This window comes from Oryctolagus cuniculus (genome assembly GCF_964237555.1).
Source record: "Oryctolagus cuniculus chromosome 17 unlocalized genomic scaffold, mOryCun1.1 SUPER_17_unloc_1, whole genome shotgun sequence".
NCBI classification, from domain to species: domain Eukaryota; kingdom Metazoa; phylum Chordata; class Mammalia; order Lagomorpha; family Leporidae; genus Oryctolagus; species Oryctolagus cuniculus.
Window position 1 is genome coordinate 338958 of NW_027208202.1, and position 22316 is coordinate 361273.

At 45.2% G+C, this 22316-nt stretch overlaps 2 pseudogenes; one reads left to right on the top strand and one right to left on the bottom strand.

Annotated features, from left to right (window-relative positions):
- Nucleotides 1–22316, top strand: part of LOC138843110 (nucleus accumbens-associated protein 1 pseudogene) — a 92223-nt pseudogene that overhangs the window by 52580 nt on the left and 17327 nt on the right.
- LOC138847826 (nuclear transcription factor Y subunit beta-like) lies at nt 4398–5680 on the bottom strand (annotated as a pseudogene).

Here is a 22316-nt window from a genome sequence, read left to right on the forward strand (position 1 = left end):
CCTGCCTTTGGAACCAGCAGATGGAATACCTTTCTCTTTCTTTTCTTCTCTCTGTAATGCTACCTCTCAAATAAATAAATCTTTTTAAAAAATCCTTAAAAACTGAGCCTGAACAGCGATCCCTTTGATTTTGATTCAACATCATATATTTTGTGTATCTTAAGGAGAAAAAATTATAAATATATATATATAAAGATTTATTTATTTGAAAGGCACAGCTATGAACAGAGAGGGAGAGGCAGAGAGAGAGAGAGAGAGAGAGAGAGAGAGAGAGAGAATGAATGAGAATCTTCTATCCATTGGGTAAGCCACCAGGAAGTGAACCAGTGGATTCAAGACCAATCCTCCCTCCCTCCCTCCCTTTCTCTCTCTTTTTATCTCTCTTTCTCCTGAGATTTAAAACAGTTTTGAGATCCATAGAGTACATGGAGATATGATAGTCATAATAGGAATATTTACTTTTCTGTTATTAGATGTTAATTTAAATTAGGTAGTTCTATTTACAATTATCTTTATAATTAGTCCTTTTTCCATTTAGTTACAGAATCATGAATGAATTTTTCTCATAAATTTTATTGTACTATTCTTGTGTATGTGTAATGTTATGTACTGTATTATATGTTGTGTTGACTACTAGATGGAATGTAGTTTTAGTTCTTTATCTGTATTTTGTCAATTCCAAGAAACATATAATACATATACATATATATGTGTGTGTGTATTAAGCTCACTAATTTGATGAGTTAATGTCTTAAATTTCAATTTTATTAAATTTGCTGTATCATTTTCCATTCTCTTCCTTTGTGTCATTTTTGATGTTTAGTATGGCCACTGACAGGAGTGATGTTACAAGGACACACAAGTTTGGCACATCATCCTTGTGTAATGCACAAAATAAAGTTTTGGTCATTAAAGTATCAGAAATAATGCCTTTTATGTACTAAGAATAAAGAGTTGGAAATGTTTAATGATTTTAGGTGTTTAAGGAGTAAATATATTCTGTTCATGCAGGACTAAGTGTCTTTAACTTTTATTCTTTCATTGGAACCAATATTATAAATATATTGAGTAAAATGCTCATAAAAATGATAGCTTTATTGAGGACTTACATTGTACTACATACTACACTAAGCACTTTATATACATTTATGTTCTTTATTATTCCTAATTCCATTTTGTCATATAAACTACTAATTGTCTTAATTTTGGGGAAATTGAAGAAAACGTATTTTTAAAATTTTATTAGAGAGGCAGTCAGAGAAAGAGACAGAGAAAGCCCCTTTCCACTGGTTCACTCTCAAAATGCCCACAGAAGCCAGAGACCAGGAACTCCATCCAGGTCTCCCACATGGATGGCAAGTATATAACCACTTCAGCCATCACCTGTTGTGTCCCAGGGTGTGCACCAACACAAAATTGTAAGTGAGAATGGACCTAGGACCCAAACCCCACCACTTTGTTATGAAATGCAGATATCCCAACCTCTGTCTCAACTGCTAGGCCAAATGTTCTCCTCAAGCATGTGTTTAGATCCGTCTTGCCTGTGCCTTAGCTTTTAATCATGATGGTCCTGCTTCCTGGTTTTTTTTTAAACTGAATGTGACAGTTTAATTTTACCATTTCAGTAATGTTTTTGCTTGGGGGTGCGGAAAAATCTTTAAAGTTGAACCAGGGATCATTCAAAGCATTTTTATGCTCCTTAAAATCTTAAACCACTGTATGTGTATGTGTATGTATCTGTTTTTGTGTACATCTGTGCATCTATCCATCCATTGTCCATCTGTTTATCTGTGCTGGACATATTTGTATTATATTTCAGAATTTTCCACTTTTCATTTGTCATTGATTTCTTATTTTCTTAGGGTCAGAAATGATAGTTTGTAAGATTTCAGTCTTTGAAATATATTGATATTGGGGGCCGGTGCTGTGGCCTGGAGTGCCTGCATCCCATATGGGCACCGATTCGAGTCCTGGCTCCTCTGCTTCTGATTCAGCTCTCTGCTGTGGCCTGGGAAGGCAGTGGAGGATGCCCCAGGTCCTTGGGCCCCTGCACACATGTGGGAGACCTGGAGGAGTCCCCTGGCTCCTGCCTTTGGATCGGCACAGCTCTGGCCATTGCAGCCAATTGAGGAATGAACCATCGGGTGGAAGACTCTCTCTCTCTCTGCCTCTCCTCTCTCTGTGTAACTCTGACTTTTAAATAAATAAATAAATCTTAAAAAAAAAAGAAATACCTTAATACTGACTGTGCCCATACCACCCTGAATGCCGCTTCCAATCTTGTCTGAAATATATAGACACTTACTTTGTGGTCTAACATATTATCTGTACTGAGAATATCCCATATTCAATTGATTTATTTACATATTCTTATTTTGTTTGCTGATGTTTTCTTTCTTTCTTTCTTTTTCTTTTTTTTTTTTTTTTTGACAGGCAGAGTGGACAGTGAGAGAGAGAGACAGAGAGAAAGGTCTTCCTTTGCCGTTGGTTCACCCTCCAATGGCCGCCGCGGCCAGAGTGCTGAGGCCGGCACACCGCGCTGATCCGATGGCAGGAGCCAGGAGCCAGGTGCTTTTCCTGGTCTCCCATGGGGTGCAGGGCCCAAGCACCTGGGCCATCCTCCACTGCACTCCCTGGCCACAGCAGAGGGCTGGCCTGGAAGAGGGGAAACCGGGACAGAATCCGGTGCCCCGACCGGGACTAGAACCCGGTGTGCCGGCGCCGCTAGGCGGAGGATTAGCCTAGTGAGCCGCGGTGCCGGCCCTTTTTTTTTTTTTTTTTTTTTTTTTTTGACAGGCAGAGTTAGACAGTGAGAGAGAGAGAGAGAGAGACAGAGAGAAAGTTCTTCCTTCTGTTGGTTCACCTCCCAAATGGCCACCATGGCCAGCACTCTGTGGCTGGTGCGCCACACGGATCTGAAGCCAGGAGGCAGGTGCTTCCTCCTGGTTTCCCATGCAGGTGCAGGGCCCATTGCTGGTGTTTTCTATATACAGGGGGACTTGAAAAGTTTCTGGAAAAAGTGAATTAAAAGGTAATTCCATTGTAGTGCAAAAACGTTTAAATCCATCCATAGTTCTTCACATAATATGAAGTTCTTGAAGACCCTGTATTCACACAGATCTGATCATTTATAGTGTTGGGCAGAGTTGTTGAAGAGTATAGTAGTCCATTTGTTAGTGACTTCCCAAACTATTTTTGAAAATACTTACTCATTGTGATATGTAGTGACTGAGGTCATTGTTTCTTGTGTTTAACAGAGATATTCTTGAATGTCAGGAGCTATTAAGAGCAACAGCAATCACAACAACAACAAAACCCTAGTACTGGAAAACCAAGTGGCACCATGTCTTTGTAGGCTGTGCTGCCAGAGTCCTTAAACATTTGCTCAGGCTTGCACTCCTTCCTGCTGGGGAAGCTGTCTTCTCTGTTTCTTTCTGATCATGCATATTCCTCTGAAAGGCACATGGCCTTCTGCATTCTCCCATGTATATGAGTCCTTTTGAATGTCCTAATTTCCCAGAGAAACTCTCGCTAGCTTTTGCTCCCAGGCATTGGGTTGGTCTATTTTGTGTTTCACTTGCAATCTTTTGCCCCAGGCATCCTTGGGCTCTTAGTTTGCCTTGCAGTATGTTCCAGTAATGCCTGATGCTTTCTTCTAAGTTGCCTAAACAAAGAGAAATGCCTTTTTGGTTACTCCTTCAGGTTGCCCCTGACCAGGTTCAAGCAGATGTGCACAACAACTTACAAAATGATCTGCTGTGCTCTGTCCGGAACCAGGTACCAGACTCCCAAGCTGGGTGTGTGAGCTTCCCTCTTGAAGACTGCTACAGCCAAGGGACTGAGTGAGCTAAGGGCAAGTAAAAAATGCCACAGAATTTCCAAGTTCTCTTTTTCTTGATTCTATATTCATTAGACTTTTTTAAATCTTTGACTGTTTCTCAGAGTTTTGACACAGTTTGCTTGATTAATTGCTTGTCTTTCAGTGTTTCTATGGGAGGACAAGTACTTGGAGTTTCATACTCTGAAACTTTTTGCTGATGTCAGCCTGCTGTCTTTTTTAAAAAACTAATTCTGTTTATTATTTAAAAGGAATTACACGATGCTTTCTAAAATTAAAATGGCCTACCTACCCAAAAGCGTTTTTTATTTAAAATATTTCACTAGATTTCTGTTCTATATCTGACCTTTCTTCATCTAAAAGAGAAAAATTTAAAATGTTAGACAACTAATTATGAACACTAAAACATAAGAATGCAGATAAACTAATACACTCAATGGGAAATTACAAAATTCACAAATTTCACATCTTGACCTTAGCACTCTCTTAAAATCTAATGGGTACTGCTGAAATTTTAGCATAAATAGTTAGCCTATGAAGGTTTACGGTTACTCTGATTCCTAAAATGAGGTGATGTCCCTCTTTTCACTAGTGATGTGTTTAAGTCAGCATAAGAATATACTTTTCTCATAGATTTCTTAAAGTCATTCACTTAATTAGGGATTTTATCATTTTTTCTCATACAAAACAAAAATATTTTAATACCTTTAAATTCCAAATTTTTCTTTAAAATCATTCATGAAAAAGTCAGAATTAACACCTCAATTAGTCAAGCATCAGGAAACTACATTACACCTATTTAATGTGCAAAGAGACATTTTTTCACGTCATTTTCTTCTGATGTCCGTTCCAGAATCACAGACTCTTGCTTCTCTACACTTCCATCCATCATTTCTGCAGATCATGAAAACTGAATTTGTTGAACACCAGCAAGCTGTTGATATGATGTTGTATAAACCATAACATTGTGTTGCTGACCATCCGCAGCTATTAAGCCAGCTGGTAACTGGTTAGTGAATGCCTCCTCTGTAAGTAAGCTCTTCTCTTAGTCCTTCTGTAGCTGTGACTGCTCCACCAAATCCTTTCTCTCTCAATTTCTGAAGGTACAATTTCAGAGGTTCCACATAACTGGCAAAGCCCAAGGTGGACATGGCAAAGAGAATGTCTTCTCCATTGATTGTCTTCTGTTTCTCTTTCACTTGCTTCAGATGCTGTAAAGCTAAGAACTCACTTACACATTCTTGAACACATTCTTTGGCATCCGTTGCAATCTTTCCTGTTTGAGGTGTGGCATTCTTCATTATCCTAGCCACATTTGCAATTGGAAGATATATTTCTTCTTGAGAAGCATCTGTGGTAGAACTGTCACCGTCCATTGCCATGAAATACTGTCAGAACCGTGGTGTCAGTGGTGCTCAGAGCACCTTTTTAAAAAGGTGTCTAATCTTTGCTCAATTCCAACCCATGTTTAAAGCATCTTGTTCTAGTACTTCGGGCGAGATAACGATTTTCGAGTGCTCTGTAATTCTTTGTTCTCCCAGACTACTGCTCCGTAAGCCCCTGCCTATCCTCCTGCCTCCCACCAGCGATGATCAAAACCTTAGTGCAATCCGAACGGCTTCCTTCCCACCTTCGGGGCAAGTCCAGGGACCACAAGCCACCAGATGACTGCATTCTTTACGTGCAAACCAGACTGCAGGACACCAACGCCATTCCTGCCTCCCGGGGACCTCGCCGCCTCCCCACGCAGGTGCGCGGGTTGCCCGAGGCCCCTCGGCCGAGCCCGCCGACCTGTCAGCCCCGTTCGTGCTGCGCAGACACCCGATGGCCCAGCCAGCCCGGACCTGGCACCCAACGCCCGTCTCCCGCCCGCCGCGCGGCGCCAGAGTGCGCAGGCGGACAAGGAGGCCGGACTCGGCCAGGACCCCGCGGACCCAGGAGCCGGCGGGCGGGGGGTGCTCCGCGGGGCCCGCGCGGCTGCAGAAGCCGAGGGGGCAGGGTCGGGGCGGCGGCGGGGACCCGGGCCGCCTCCCCCGCTAGCCGGCCTGCTCCCCGCACAGAATGGAGCCGGCCCAGGGCGCCACCGAGAGAGACCCCGACCGTGCCCCGCCGGCAGCCCTCTTCTGCCTCGGACTCGGAGTTCAAGGGTGATGAGCGGGAGGCGGCCTGGCCAGCGTACCGCCCTCCTCGTTCGGCGCACAAAGAGCCGCGCTGCAGCCTCGCAGGCGCCCGCCCGGCCCAGGTCCAGGTGCGGGCGGGCGGGTGGGAGGGTAGTGCCCAGGCCAAGGCGGCATTGGCTGCGGGGATGGTGCTGGGACGGTTTTAACTAAAACACTGTAGTTAATTTAATTAAAGGACGGAAATCCTTTAGGATCTTTACACCACCCACCTGTGACTGTTTTCCTCTTCGTTTGAACCAAGTCATTTTTCTCTTCGAATTGTTACTTATCATACATAATTGGTGATGGTCCTCTAACAGTTCAGAGACTATGTCTTATTTTTCTATTAGATTTCAGAATTCATAGCTAGTGTGAAGTGATGTGTAACACCCAGTGTTTTCAGATGTAAACTGAAGGCACGTTTGAGTAGGTGCTCTTATTGTATAGTGTTGTTCTGGCTGTTTTTAGCTTAACCTAGAAGCAGACAGATGTTTGTGCATAAAACAGACTGCAGAAACCTATTGTATACCTTTCTTTACCATGATTTCAAACTGCACTGATAAAACCTGTAGATGCCCTGAGCTAAACTTCAGAAGAGGAGTCTGAATGCCATTCACTCTGTTAAAAGCATGTTAGAAATGACTTGTAAAATATTGTGTTTTCTATTCTTATTTAAGCCAAGGCAATTTACTAACATGTATTTTTCAAATTAGCTAATACACTTCAATTATGAATGTTATAAATTCACTTTGTAATGTTGTTTAACAGTTAACATTATGTAAATTTCAAACTTTTCTTGCCCTAAGTAATTGGTGAACTGTTTCTTTAGATAGAAAATGTATTGTGTTTTTACATATATGGTGACATCTAATACGTATAGTATATATTATTTATGCATGTATTTAAAATGCATAAAGAACCATATCCAGATTATTTTAGTGGCTAGTTTACATTACTTATTGATATACCTCTAAAATTACAGTTGTATCCTAGAAACTTACTGTCAGTTAAATTATTACTCAAACAAATGAAATGTGTTAGCTTAAAACATTTTTAGATATTGGTACTGTTTGATCATTTAAAGCTCCTTAGGTAAAGTATGATTGGAAAACATCCTGAGCATTCTTGTTACAGTTATGGCTGCCTGGCAACTTAGTTCAAAATCAGAATAGCAATGAAAAGCATCATAGTAAACTCCCTCGCACCCTTTATTGTTATTTTTGGGCAACACTACACATATGTTCTGGTGAATGTATTATCATTACGTTTATTTAAATCCTTGATAAAATCATTACTTATTTTATTTTGCTTACCTAGAAATTAGATTCAGAGGTAAAGCAACCTTTGTTTGTAATTATTAGTTGGTATTCTCTTGTGTCACCAAATGTGTTATGGGGAATGGGGAGAGTACCACTCAGAGACTGAATTTGGGTAGAACTTTATTGATGAGTTGCAGACTGACCAGCCAGGGACACAGTACAGACTTGGGAGCCACATTGTGTTGCTGGTTCCCTGTCTAGCAAGACTTATATGGGGCAAAATCACAATGTAGGTGGCAGGGTTCGGTTACAATTTTCTGGTGTAATAAGTAGGGGTTTTCAACTATGTTTGCATGAGCTAATGACATTTCTTGGAACTTACAGAGGAACTGGCTGTCTTTCAGCTAGGATGTGGTTAGGCAATAGGACATTTCACAGGGTACATGCAACATAGAATTTTTTTCTTAACTGTATGGGTGGGGATAGGTCACTTCTTGGTCATAAGTATTCAACATGGCATTTGTCCTGCTCTCTCTGACATATGTTTTTATCATGTAACAGCTTAGATGAAATATGGAGCTTTCTGTCTGTTTTTGACTTCTCCTGGTTACCATTATTAATCCCCTCCAAATGTTTCACACAAATGAAAACTCTACAGGATTTAGCCCATTGTATGTACAATTTTCCAGAATTACAAGTTCTGTCTGTTCTTTTGTAAACCTTTCAATACTCCAACAGTTTCTTTCCAAAATAAAAGTCTGGAATCATCCATACTAAAATTAAGAATTTATAATTGGGAGGAACGGATGTTTTCATAAACATTTGCTATAATTAATTTCAACCAGAGAATTGAGGAAACAAAGCAGTTTTTCCTACTCCAAAACTTTATTGCCTTTTTCCCATATAGCAGACTCTGAAATCTTTTTAAATATGGTTAGTGAAATTATACTCATTATTTAGTATGTTTTTGAAAAAAAAACTGCTTTTTTTTCCTTATTGCCATCTCGTGTACCTTGAAAGTTAAATTTAATCTGATATTTTCATTTTGTAGCAGTTATAAACCAGAAAAGACCTTTGTAATTTTGTAATTTCTTAGCAAGATAAAAATTCTTCTTTTAAAGATCGTTTCAATTATTTGAAGCATTTTATATTTGATTTGATAAACAGAAGCTTTAAGAAGAAATGGTGAGATGTAAATAATCATAATCCTTAATTTTAAGGATAGAGAAGGCTCATATTTAAAATATATACCATAGTGCTTATTCTGTGCTGGTTATGGAATATTTCACAGGAAATGGCTGCAGTGTGTGAATATGTTGTTGGAAATTTCCGTTTAGAGAGACAAAGGCAAACTTTAGTTCTTTCGGGTTTATTATAATACTGCTAATTTTAAAAAAATAAAGTGAAGTGTACCTTGCCTAAGTTTTCAAGAAATCAACAACAAATACACAGCTGGATTAAATCATAAATATTTAGCTTTTTAGTCACCATTTACTCATGCTGTAATCCATCCTAGGAATCTTTTTGACCCTTTTTTTGGAGGAGAAAACAAAAGAGGAAGAAGAAAGAAAACCTGAAAGTGTACCTTGCAAAATGAGTTAAAGGTTTATTAAGTGGACACAGTCCATTTTCCATCCTCCTGAGTACTTTGGCACAGCTGTAAAGATCTTGAAGAGAACAAACGTTCTTGACTAATCTGTCAACTGTAAAATGTGTACAGAAAAATAGGTAGCTATCACTAAAATTACACTTCAGCTTTCAGTAACCATTTAATGAGTAGCATAACTATATAAGTATGGAGATGTAAGTACTCTACTCAATAATTAAAAATAATCTCATCTTTACACTGAAAGCTCTGTAATTACTATTTGACTTCACCAGGACCACTGTGGGAATCTCCAGTGGCACGCTGAGTTGTTCAGAGTGGATTAAAATCATAAGATAAAATTGGATAAATCATTAAATTATTAAGCTTTAAATATTACAAGAATGAATGTATCCTGATATTTGGAAGTTATATTGTAGGAATTTGCAGTCTAAAACCAGATTCTGATGTTTATTTTTTTTTCTCTTTGCCATGAAAGTGGTTTTATTTCCTATGATTTTAAAAACAGATTTATTTGAAAGGCAGAGTTACAGAGAGAGAGAGAAATCTCGCATCTGCTGGGTTACTCCCCAGATGGCCACAACAGCTGGGGCTGAACCAAGCTGAAGCCAGGAGCCGGGAGCTTCTTCCAGGTCTCCCATGGGGGTGTAGGGGCCCAGGCCATAGAGGGAGCTGGATCAGAAGTGGAGTAACCAGGCCTCAAACCTGTATCCCATATGGCAGGTGGTGGCCTTACCTGCTATGCCACAGTGCTGGCCCCTGGTATCAGCCCTTCTTACCTGGCCTGAGTTATGCCTGGTGTAGCACCACTGTGGCCAGGAGCTTGAAGCTGAGCTGAACGCCTCACCCAGCACACACAGGCTGCACCCACCGCACAACTACAATCCCAGAGCACCCACAGGGGACTGCTGGGAGCCCTGGATTTACAACAATCAGTGATCAATGCACCCCACGCAGGACATTAGGCAGTGCGGGCTATGGACTCCCAGTATGGCTTCCTGCCCTGGGGCCTCCTGCCCTGGAGTTTGCAACCCAGTGCAAATAGCTTAATATTTGCTTTCAGAGGCATCACCTGAGGTGCTTGGTTCCCCATGGTTCCTTCATCACCTTCTCATCCCAAGTATAGCCCTCTAGTGGTTCTGTGTGGGAGGTACAGAGGCTGGACCATTCTGGCCTATCTCAGCATCTGGATCCGATGTACTCTAGGCTTGGCAGTAGGCTTAAGGCTCAGCACTTAAATCATTCATAGCAGTTTGGAAAGAGCACAGGGAGATTCCCCCCAAGAAAAGGGAAAAGCTTGCAGGAAAGATTCTGAAAAATAAGGAGGGCCTCTGCCTGCTCAGATGGCATGCCTTGGGCTGCTTCCCTCTTGCAAAATCAGCATCCCATTGGGCAAGTGTAACTGCACATTTAAGACTGCACCCACCCCCGCTATCATTCAGACTTCTGAACAAAATATTTCTATAGAAAAACATCAGGGGCTGGGGCTGTGGCACAGCGGGTAAAGCCGCCGCCTGCAGTGCTGGCATCCCACATGGGTGCCAGTTCATGTCCCGGCTGCTCCACTTCTGATCCAGCTCTCCGCTGTGGCCTGGGAAAGCAGCAGAAGGTGGCCCAAGTCCCTGGGCCCCTGCACCCGCATGGGAGACCTGGAGGAAGCTCCTGGCTGCTGGCTTCAGATTGGCACTGCCATTGCAGCCCTCTGGGGAATGACCCAGCGGAGGGAAAACCTCTCTCTCAGCCTCCTGTCCTTATAAACACGTGAGAACTCCATGGAAGGGGATCCCTGCAGCCGCAGCTAATGCAGGAACACCTGGGGCACCTTCACGCAGATCACTCATCACACCCGATAGCTCTCATGCCTCGGGGACTGTTAGGAGGGTCCCAGGTACGGCCTTGGCATTGTCAGTGAGCTGTGCTTAAAGCAGGCCTCCATCCCAGTTTCTGGTGCTTTCTCAGAACGTTTAAGAGACAAGCAGTTAATTATTACTTCACAAGGGCGGCTGTAACAAGTTGTCAAGACAGCAGCTGAAAAAATCCTGGGGTGCGTGTCCTGGCCCCGTAGGCTAGGCTGTAGTGTCTGATGGCAGCGGCCTGTAGCAGGGTTCTGGTTCAAGCCCCAGTTCCTCTGTTTCCACTCCAGCTCCCTGCTAATGCACCCAGGAAGCTGGCGGTGATGAGCCACCTGTGCCTCCCATGTGCAAGTCCTGGGTAGAGCTCTCGGCTCCATCTGGCCCAACCCTGGCTGCTGTGGGCATTTGGGGAGTGACCTGACAGATGCAAGATTCTCTCTCTCTCTCTCCCCCACCCCACCCCCGTGTAAATAAATAAATCTTAAAGCAATTTAAAAACTTTTCTTTTTTAAGGTGGACACTGTGCAGTGAGTGAAGCTACCTCTTGTGTGGTGAGGATCTTGTTCCCGTGTGGTGCCGGTGAGGACAAGGAGGAAGGCAAAGCCAAGTCCGTGTCTATTTCGTCCAGTGTCAGCGTCTTCATCAATTCATGACGATTCTCCCCTCCCCTCCTCGACCCTGCAAACCCGGCGAAGCACAGGGGCAAAGCCTCACCAAGCTCATGGCGACAGTGACAACTACAATGACATTTCGGTTCTGACTGTCGGGTGTTTCACGATCTCGCCAAGCCCTGAAGCCAGGGAGCATTCCAGATGTCACTGAGGGCCACGTACAATTGTCCGTCCTTACACACACGGCGCCCGCTGTTCCAGGTGCGCCCCAGTGGCTCCAGTGTCCGCCTCCACCTGCGTGGCCTTCTGGAAAACGCTGAGGCCTCGGGGTGGAGGGGACTTGGGGGACAGTGCAGCACGGGGCGCGGGCCAGTCGGGATCACCGTCGGCACCCACGTCCCCGTGTGCGTTTCTGGAAACGTGGAGATTCCCGCCCCCAAGACTGCAGGGTTCTGCGGGCTCACCTGGACACCGGTGGTCAGGGGCCCGGCCCTCAGCTCCCGGGCAGCCCCAGGGAGCGGGTGCGGGCGGCACGGTGGGTCACGCGCTCTCAGACCCGCGTCCGGCAGGCGGGAGAAGCCCTGGGTCTCTGGTCGGGGTGCAGAGTCCCCGCTGAGGGTCCCGGCAGCGCCCCGTCTCCGCAGGCTCTGCCTCAGGCCACCTCAGCCCCTGCTGCCCGTGCCACGGCTGGTGCGGGATGTTTCGGCCGAGACTCTTAGCGCTCCTGGGTTCGGGTGTTCGCTGGCGCCCCGCTACCTGGCAGGGAGCCCACGGAGACTCCTGCACCCGCAGTCTGCGGACAGACACCCTGCGGCCTCCCCGTCGCAGGCTCTGATCTTAGTCATTTGTTAGGAGGAACACATATATTTAGTAGTATACAGTGTTTTCATAACTAAATGTTGAAATGTGTATTTAAAAATTAGACTATTAAATCTCTATCAGTAAGGACATATATTTTACATTGGGGCATTGATAAGTGTTTTTATAGTTTCTTCAGTAAATTTATTTTTATTCTATACAATTTAAACTGATAGGTGTGAATTTGTTCTAACTTTTATTTGATGAATATTCCCGTTTCTTAAGTAAATATTTTTTCTAGATGTTTGATAGTATTGCAGGAGACATGAATGCTTTTTGGTATTTCTGTTCTCTCATGTTTTAAATCACTGAACTTTTGACAGATATATTGTAAGTCAGCAATTAAAACATAAATATTTGGGTAAACCTCTAAGGTGTATTAGAAGTTCAGTATTTTTTTTTTTTTTTTTTTTTTGCTTTTCTTCTGATTTATTTGAAACGCAGTCAGAGCTAGAGAGAGGGAGAGAGCACACCCATCCGCTGAGTCACTTCCCAAAAGGCCGGCGCTGGGCCAGGCTGGAGCCAGCAGAGTGGAGCTCCATCCGGGTCCCCCACGCGGGTGCAGGGCCCCACACCTTCACCACTGCTCCCAAGGTGCGCATGCGCAGGGAGCTGGGCCCGGAACAGAGTCTGACCCCGGATGCCCTGGTCTCCATCCCCACACCAAACACGCCCCGAGGTCCCCACAGGAAGCGGCGCCCAGCGCTCAGGGCGGAGCTCAGCGGGGAGCCCGAGAGGGGAGCGCTGTGTGCGGGACCCCAGGGCAGGCCGGGAGGACGCCCGCTCCCCCCATCAGATCCTGGGTTCCATCCCCAGCTCTGCTCCGGACTCCGGCTGCAGGGGTGGCTTGGGCGCTCTGGCCCAGCACGGAGAGACCAGGATGGCGCTCCCACCCCAGTACTGCAGGCCTGGGGAGTGACCCAGAAGGGAGCTGGGTCTGACTTCCGCCCCCAGCACTGTGTCTTCCATGGCACAGCTGTGGACCCCAGTTCCCGCACTGCTGTCAGCCATATGGCTCTGCTGGGGGGTGGGGGACATGGAGCAGCCCACTGTGACCCCCTGGGCCTCTGGCTGTTCGCTTCAGTTAAAGGGGAAGAGACCCAGGAAGTGTTAGGAGTCAAGTGTACGGGAGGTGCAATCACGGACGGCTTTCTGGAGGAGGTGGCACTTGAGCCAGGTCCTGTAAGGGGACAGGCAGCCAGGTCGGGAGAATGAAGGCGGCTGTGAGAGGCCGACACGTCCAGCCCCAGGGGTGCTTCTTCCAGGTGACACCCCGGTAGCCACCGCCAAGAACATGCCTGGGGACAGTGCAGATCTGTTTGGGGACAGCGCGGCAGAGGACAGCGGTGCGGCCAACGGGGCCTGTGGCCCACGGTCATCATCAGGGAGCAGGAGCACAGCATCGACCTGCACATGATCCGGCCGCACATGAAGGTGGTCACCCACAGAGGTGAGGCCCCCCGGGTACCCGTGGTCAACCATGGAGGTTAGGCCACCCCGTTACCACGTGGTCACCCACGGAGGGGAGTTCCCCCCCCCGTACCAGTGCTCACCCACAGAGGTGAGACCCTACCCTGGTACCCGCGGTTGCCCACAGAGCTCAGACACACCCCCCCCGGGTACCCGTGGTCACCCACGGAGGTGAGGCCCCCCCGGTTACCTGTGGTCACCCATGGAGGTGAGGCCCCCCAGTTACCACGTGGTCACCCACAGAGGGGAGATCCCCCCATATCAGTGCTTACCCACAGAGGTCAGACCCCCCCCAGTATCCGTGGTCACCCACGGAGGGGGGATCCCCCCATACCAATGCTCACCCATGGGGGTGAGGCCCCCCCGGGTACCACTGCTCACCCACAGAGGTCGGTCCCCCCTCCGGGTACCTGTGGTCACCCACGGAGGTGAGGCCCCCCAGTTACCATGTGGTCACCCACAGAGGTCAGACGCCCCCCCGGGTACCTGTGGTCACCCACGGAGGTGAGACCCCCCCCCGGGCACCCGTGGTCACCCGGGACGCCAGACCCCCTGCTGGGCCCGGAAGACCCTCCGTGCCCCTGCGTGGCTCAGAGCCCAGCGACGGCCGCCCTCACAGGCTACCACAGCGAGGGCCTCAACGCCATCATCGTCTATGCCGCCAGCTTCCTCCAGGACAGCAGCTGCCCGGACTACCACTAAGTCCTGGAGAACCTCTTCCTGTGAGCGGGCAGGGAGGGGCCAGGAGGGCAGGGCGGGCAGGAGGCGGGGCGGGGAGGGGCCAGGACAGGCAGGGCGGGGGGGGGGGCGGGGAGGGGCCAGGAGGGCAGGGCGGGGCGGGCGGGGTGGGCAGGGTGGGCGGGAGGCGGGGCGGGCGGGAGGGGCCAGGACGGGCAGGGCGGGGTAGGTGGGCGGGAGGGGTGGGTGGGGACCGGGCGGGAGGGGTGGGTGGGGACCGTCGCTCGCCCAGGCTCCCCCTGCTGGCCCACTCTGGGCCTTCCCTGGGCGCCGGGGCTCCGCAGCCGCCACACCACACACGTCCATCACCAACACCATCAACACCATCATCATCATCACCACCAATACCGTGAACACCATCACCGTCACCATAGCCATCGCCAGACCGGTCCTGCGGGGGCCCGAGGGGCTGCAACACGGCCCCCGCCCCTCCCCAGCGCCCGCGGCCCCCTCCCCACAGCCCCGGCCCCTCCCCACAGCCCGCGGCCCCCTCCTCGGAGTCCCCCGCCCCTCCCCAGGGCACGCGGCCCCCTCCTCGGAGTCCCCCGCCCCTCCCCAGCGCCCGCGGCCCCCTCCCCAGCGCCCCCGCCCCTCCCCAGAGCCCCCCGCCCCTCCTCAGAGACCCCACGCCCCCTCCCCAGCGCCCCCGCCCCTCCCCAGTGCCCGCGGCCCCCTCCCCAGCGCCCGCGGCCCCTCCTCCGAGCCCCGCGCCTCGCCCGAGCGGGGACCCCCGGATCCCCGAGGCCCGCGGGGGAGGCCCGGGCCGGGCCGGGCGCGGCCGCCCTGACCCCGACCCGCTGCCCCGCGCAGTTCCGTCGTCGGCAGCCTGGAGTCCTGGTGGCCGAGGACTGCGGGATCCTGTACCTGAAGGGCGCCAGCCCAGGGCAGGATGCCGGCCTCGGCGGCTCAGGAAGCTGCCAGAGGACAGACAGGAGGCGCGGGCGCGGGCGCGGGTGGCTCTGCGCTCGGCCCGCCCGGCCCCTCAGCTGCCCTTGGCTTGTGGACGCGGCCCCCACGCCGCCCCTGCCGCCCTAAAATCTGTTTCTGGCCACCGCCTACCAAATCTGCTTTCCGTTCATCTCTGCCTCCTCCATTTCTAGCAGGTGGAGAAATGGGAGCTGGAAAACCTTCCGGGTCTGTTCTCTCCTGAGCTTTTTCTTTGGCTGTCCCAGCTGTTAGCATGGAGACTTGGTCACCAACAGAAAACTCCCTTTTATGAAAATGCTAGCGTATAGCCGGCGCTGCGGCTCACCAGGCTAATCCTCCGCCTTGTGGCGCCGGCACACCGGGTTCTAGTCCCATCGGGGCACCGGATTCTGTCCCGGTTGCCCCTCTTCCAGGCCAGCTCTCTGCTGTGGCCCGGGAGTGCAGTGGAGGATGGCCCAAGTGCTTGGGCCCTGCATCCCATGGGAGACCAGGAGAAGCACCTGGCTCCTGGCATTGGACCAGCGCGGTGCGCCGGCCGCGGCGGCCATTGGAGGGTGAACCAACGGCAAAGGAAGACCTTTCTCTCTGTCTCTCTCTCTCACTGTCCACTCTGCCTGTCGAAAAAAAGAAAATGCTAGCGTATAACTAAATGGTTTATGCATTTTAGGATTTTCTGTCAGTTTAAAAAATTTTTTTTTGAAGAACGAATGATCTGTTTAATCATGGGAAACTATTGTTTCATAACTAAACTTTGAAATATATATTTTGAGAACTTATATTTATACTTAATATATATTATATTCATTATATTGGCATTGATTAGCATTTTAAGTTTCTTTAGTAAAAGTATTTTTAATCTACCAAATCTGCTTTCTGTTCACCTCTGCCTCCTCAATTTTTATAAATGTATAAATTTTTAAGGAAAAAACCTGTATTATACTTCATTTATTCTTGTTAGTAATTACATTGATAGCATTATTATGCAAATTAGGAGTGCTGTTGGTTTATATTGTGGCTTTAAGATGAGTATTTTTCCTAAAAGAAGTACAGAAGATAATTTAGGGAAGGGGCAAGGGGACATTTTATTTTGGCTAATATACTGCATAGAACTGTTACACAGCTGTTTAACTGAAACGTTGCTTTGCAATCTCCATTATTTTAGTGTGTTTTTAAAATTTTTTCCAGGAGATTCTAATAAAAATGGAAGAAGAACCAAGTTCTGCTTTGGACTCTGAAGAGACTTTTAATTCTTGTAGGTAGGTAGTAAATACAGAGATATAGACTATTACAGGATAATGTATAAGATCCAATTTCTTAGAGGATTCTAATCTTAGAATAGCAAAGAATTAGGACTTGTGCTTTTAAAATGTGATAATATTTAAATATTACTGTGGTATGTGATTATCTGCAGAAATAATGAGTATCAGAAAATGTAATAACCCAAATTCTTGTAAATGAGCTTACATCAGATATCTGTTGCCCTCCTATCCTACAGCACACTAATTAGAACAAATGTATATGTAGTATTAACCTTTATTATAATTTGTTTTTTGTTTTCCCGTATATCTTTCACAGTACTAAAGACTTCTTTCAGAGTACCTACGAAAGGTTAAAATGCAAATGTGATTGAATTAAGAGCTGTTTGTTAATGCCCTTTTAGGGCTTTTCAGCCAATAGGGCTGTTACAGCTCAAACAGGAAAGGATTCAATTGGCAGGCCAACACTGCTGTCAAATAGTTTTATAGTATTTAAAGTGTGAAATTAATATTTTTCTACCCAGTAGGCAGTAGCTCTTGTAATGTAATAAGCTTAATTGTGAATTTGGCAATTGAGTTAAATGTAGAATTCATAGAAGCACAGTGCTGGTGTATATTTTCTTATTAATATTGATAGACAAAACCTAGAAAAATGTAGCAGTGTCACATTAAAGTAGCCACAGAATTATTAGTAAAATTTGCTTTAGAAGATGAAAATTATTTTTCTGTTGCCATTATAGCTCTTTTAAACTAGCTAGTAACAGGTTATTAAAAAATATATAAATTTTCCAGTGTTCAGAAGTCCTTTTGTGTAACAACTATTTAAACTGCCTCAGAAATCCTAACCTTTCTTCATAATCAGACAGCTCAGGCCTTAAGCCTACCACTGACATACTAGAGCTTATGTCCAGGGTAACGAGCTAGTTTCTCATCTGTAAAAAGGGCATTATATTGTCTGATCTGCTTCCTTCCCACAACTTTTAAATACTGGGGTAAAACATGTAAAACAAAGCCTCTTGAAAATCTAAATGCAGGGCCTGTTCCGTGGCTCACTAGGCTAATCCTTCGCCTGTGGCGCTGGCACCCTGGGTTCTAGTCCCTGTTGGGGCGCCGATTCTGTCCCAGTTACTCCTCTTCCAGTCCAGCTTTCTTCTGTGGCCCAGGAAGGCAGTGGAGGATGGCCCAAGTGCTTGGGCTCTGCACCCACATGGGAGCTCACGAGGGGGCACCTGGCTCCTGGCTTTGGACTGGCACAGCGCGCTGGCCTTAGCAGCCATTTGGGGGGTGAACCAATGGAAGAAAGACCCTAACTCTGCCTGTCAAAAAAAAAAAAAAAAAGAAGTGATATCTGGAATTATAACAAATAAATTATGGAACTTAAATCCATGGACACTAACTACAGCTTCATATGTCTAATACTCACAGATTTATTTTTATGGCCTATGAGGTTTTACAATGATTTGTATTTCTTAGTGGTTTTCTTCATTGATTCAGAGAGGTAGAAAACAAATGGATTTAACTCCTGAGACACTTGTATGGGGTTATATGATGCCTGAATGGTTTTAGGCCACATCTTGTTTTGGAAGTGTTGGTTTAAATTTAAGTATTTGGCTTCCAACTAATTTGCAGTGATGTGTTATGAGAATATATTATTAGTTTTATGCAGTACATCTTACAGGTTTTATATTTATGTTTATTTATTTATTATATATATATTTATTTATATTTATGTTATATGTTTTTTTGTCAAGTTACATGTGAGAGAAAACTGCCGGATGTGAAAGAAGAGAGAGTTTCCTGTGTGTGCTGCAGTGGATGTTTAACTTAGGGAATGGAGCACACATGGCCACATGGTGGAAGGAATGTTGTTTCTCCATCCTCCCCCCCTCTTCCCAAGGGCAAGTGACCTCCTTGCCAAAAGAGGCGAGCCCTTGCCAGCCCAGATGACTACAGACTATTACATTAATCTGTCTAGCTGCAGTACCAGCTGCTTGCATGTTTTTAGTTATCTTATTAGATGGTATAACAGTGACCTATGAAATTAATTGAAGGTGAACATTGTTAACTTCCCTTTTATTACCCTATGTTTCCCAAAATCTTTTTGATTAGATTATAACTTTCTACAAAAGTTCCTAGGAAGTCTGTTTGGTTTTTGATTCATGTAATTTTTTTTAAGGTTTTTAAAGTATAATGTCATACTGCACAGTATAGAAAATAATTTAATTTTTGTCTCATTTATTGATAGATTTTAGTCTGTTTATATAATTGAAAAGCCATAGTAAACTTACCTTATTAGACAATTAAGTTAGATTGAACTCAGACCAATTATTTGGCATTCTCTGAGAAACTCAAAATACTCCTTTATCTTGGCATTGCAGAAATGGCATAGTATAGATTGCAAATTATTGTATCTTGCTTTAAAATAAATTTTAAATCATATTTACCTCTTCTCTAGATTCATATATATGGTAGTTGATCACCAAATTTACTCTGTTTTTTAATTTAATTTAACTTGGCATCATTGATGAGTATATTTTCCCAAGCTGTGCTGTTAGGAAAAAATGTATTATCCTCTGATTTTTTGACAAAGGGATAATTTTGAAGTAATAATCTTTAAATGTGATGTTGACTTTAAGAGACACACAAAATAATAAAAACTAATGATAATCAATTATAAGTCTTAGCCAGTGTTCTATTATAATAATTTAGCTAGGGACCCTGATGCTGAATCTAAGAAAATAAAAAAGTTTCTGAATGCAAGAAAATCACAAAATACTTCTTTGTGTCTTTAGATAATAAATCCTATAATTGATATAGTAGGGTGACTGGAGACTTAATTCTTAAGACATGATGTTTGTGAGTCCTGTTGTTTTTTTTTAATGTATTCATACTTTCTGACAGGTGTTTTACTCTGAAGAAATACTAATTTCATATTCCAAAAGAATTTTAATTGAAGAATAAAAGGAATGTTTCTATATATATTTTATATATATAATATATATTTTTTAAGAAAAGACAGTAAAAGGCACTTGGCTTCAAATAGTGGTGGTCTAATTTCTTATATTGAAGAGAGCTTCCAAAATCGCTTCCCTTTCTCAACATGTTATGTTCTCTATATCACTGAGTCAGAGACTACCTTGGTAAAATGTTTTTTATTATTATTCTATTAAAATATTTTTGATTAGCATGCAATACTGTCGCTCCCCCATTCATGGAGGAACGACACTGGACCCTGTGCTGTTCTTTTGTCTGCTCGGCCCTTCCCGGGTTTGCTGCCGGTTCCCCACTTGTGGAGGAACGACGCCGTCCTGGGTTAGCTGCCGGCCCCTCCACCTCCATGGAGGGGCGGCACCCTCCCGCCGCTTTCCCCGCTTCCGCGGAGGAGCGGCACACCGCCGGCCGGCTCTCTCGGGGGCTGCTCAGATGTTCCTCAGGTGTTCCCTCAGATGTTCCTGGTGCATGTTGTCTCTCTCCTCCTTTATAGTCCTCTTCCACCAATCCCAACTCTGCTACCTACACGCCGAGTACGCTGCTCTCCTCCTCCAATCAGGAGCAGGATCAGCTCCTGCAGCTTATCAGTCAAACCGATGAGGCAGCTGCGTAGTTGTTTGCTCCTCCCCAGTGCCATATTATGGGAGAGCAGATGCATAGAATTAGTCCTAGTTCCAGTAATTTAGTCTAGTCTCAGTTGCTCCCCACACAATACTTTTATGGTGCAGTATTTCACTACATATACAAAGCATACCTGAAACCAGGAAAATAGCTTTTCTATGTCCTCAGCTTATCTGTGTTCTGGTAGCTACTAGTTTCTCTCTCCTGGTTCTTTGTGCAGTGTATAATACATTATTGTGAGCTATAGTGGAACAGGAGCACTGTGCTGTGAACACTGGAACCAGTGCCTTCTGTCTGTGTTTGGTGCCTGTTACCCAGTCTTCCATTCTCTCTCGCCATACCCTTCCCAACCTCATTGTGGTTTTGATTTACATGTCCCTGATGGCTAGTGATATTGAACATTTCTTCATGCTTTTGTTTTCTTTTGTGTTTCTTCTCCAGAGAAATATCTATTCAGATTCTTTGCCTGTTTGTTAATTGGATTGTTCCGTTTTTGTGGTGTTTGGGGTTCTGTACATGTTCTGAGTCATAGTCCTTTGTTAGATGCACAGCTTGTAACTGTTTTCTGTCAGCTGTGATTTGTTCCTTTTGCTGTACAGAAGCTTCTTAGTTTGGGATGATCACATTTGTCTGTTTCTCCTTTCCTCTCTGTGCTCTTGGGGTCTTTTTTTAAAAAAAATTAATGTTTGCCAATGTTTTCCCCCAGGGGTTACATAATTTCAGGTCTTACATTTATGTCTCTTCCATTATGAGTTGATTTTAGATTATGGTGAGAGGCATGGGATGACATTTTGGATTCTGGGTATGGATATTTTATTTTAAAGATTTATTTATTTTTACTTGAAATGCAAAGTTATAGAGAGGCAGAGGCAGAGGCAGAGAGAGGTCTTTCATCTGCTGGTTCACTCCCCAGATGGCCACAATGGCCAGAGCTGCACCGATCCAAAGCCAGGAGCCAGGAGCTTCTTCCAGGTCTCCCACATGGGTGTAGGGGCCCAAGAACTTGGGCCATCTTCTACTGCTTTTTCAGGCCACAGGAGAGAGCTGGATCAGAAGTACAGCAGCCAGGACTGGAACCAGTGCCCATATGGGATGCCAGCACTGCAGGTGGTGGCACTGCTAAGCCACAGTGCTGGCCCCGTGGGTACGGATATTTAGGTTTAGGTTTCCCAGCACCACTTATGTAAGAGACTGTCCTTTCTCTGGTATGAGTTTTATCAGATTTATCAAAGAGCAATTGGCTGTAGGTATGTAGAGTAATTTTTGAGATCTCTATTTTGTTCCAATAGTCTGTATGTCTGTTTTTATGCTGATACCATACTCTTTTTATTACAGTAACTCTATAATATGTCTTGAAATCTGATGTTGTGATGCCTCCAACTTTGTTGTTCAAGATATCTTTATCTATTTGAGTTCTTTTAAAGTCCTTCTATATGAATTTTAGGATTGTTTTTTCTAGTTCTGTGAATGATGTCTATCATTTTGGTTGTAATTACATTGAAGCTGTGAATTGCTTCAGGTATCATGGACTTCTACTAGTATTAATTTTTCTAATCTGCATACAGAGAACTTTGTGGGTTTTTTTTTGTCTTCTTCACATTCTTTCATCAGTGCTTTGCAATTTTTATTGTAAATGTCTTTCACGTCCTTGGTTAAATTTTGTTCTGGGTGATGGGAGGGCAGATCTTGGCCTCACAGTTAAACTGTTAAGACACTCGTGTCCCATTTGGAGTGCCTGGGTTCAATACCCGATTTCACTACTTACTCCAGCTTCCTGCTACTCCAGACCCTCAGAGGCAATGGTAATGACTCAAGTAATTTGCCTTCCATTTCTGGGACCTGGGTTGAGTTCTTGGATTTTAGGCCTGACCTAACCCTTTCTGTTGTGGCATTTAGAGATTGAACCAGCAAATGGGAGCTGCCTGTCTCTGTCTGTGTCTCTCTCTCAAATAAATTTTTAAAAATTAAAGCTTATTTCAAGATATTTCATTTTTCTATAACTATTGCTAGTAGGATTGCTCTTAATTTCTCTGTTAGTGAGCCCATTATTGATGATAAAAATACTGCTTATTTTTAGGTCTTGATTTTGTTTCCTGCAGCTTTACTGAATTAATTAATCAGTTCTGATA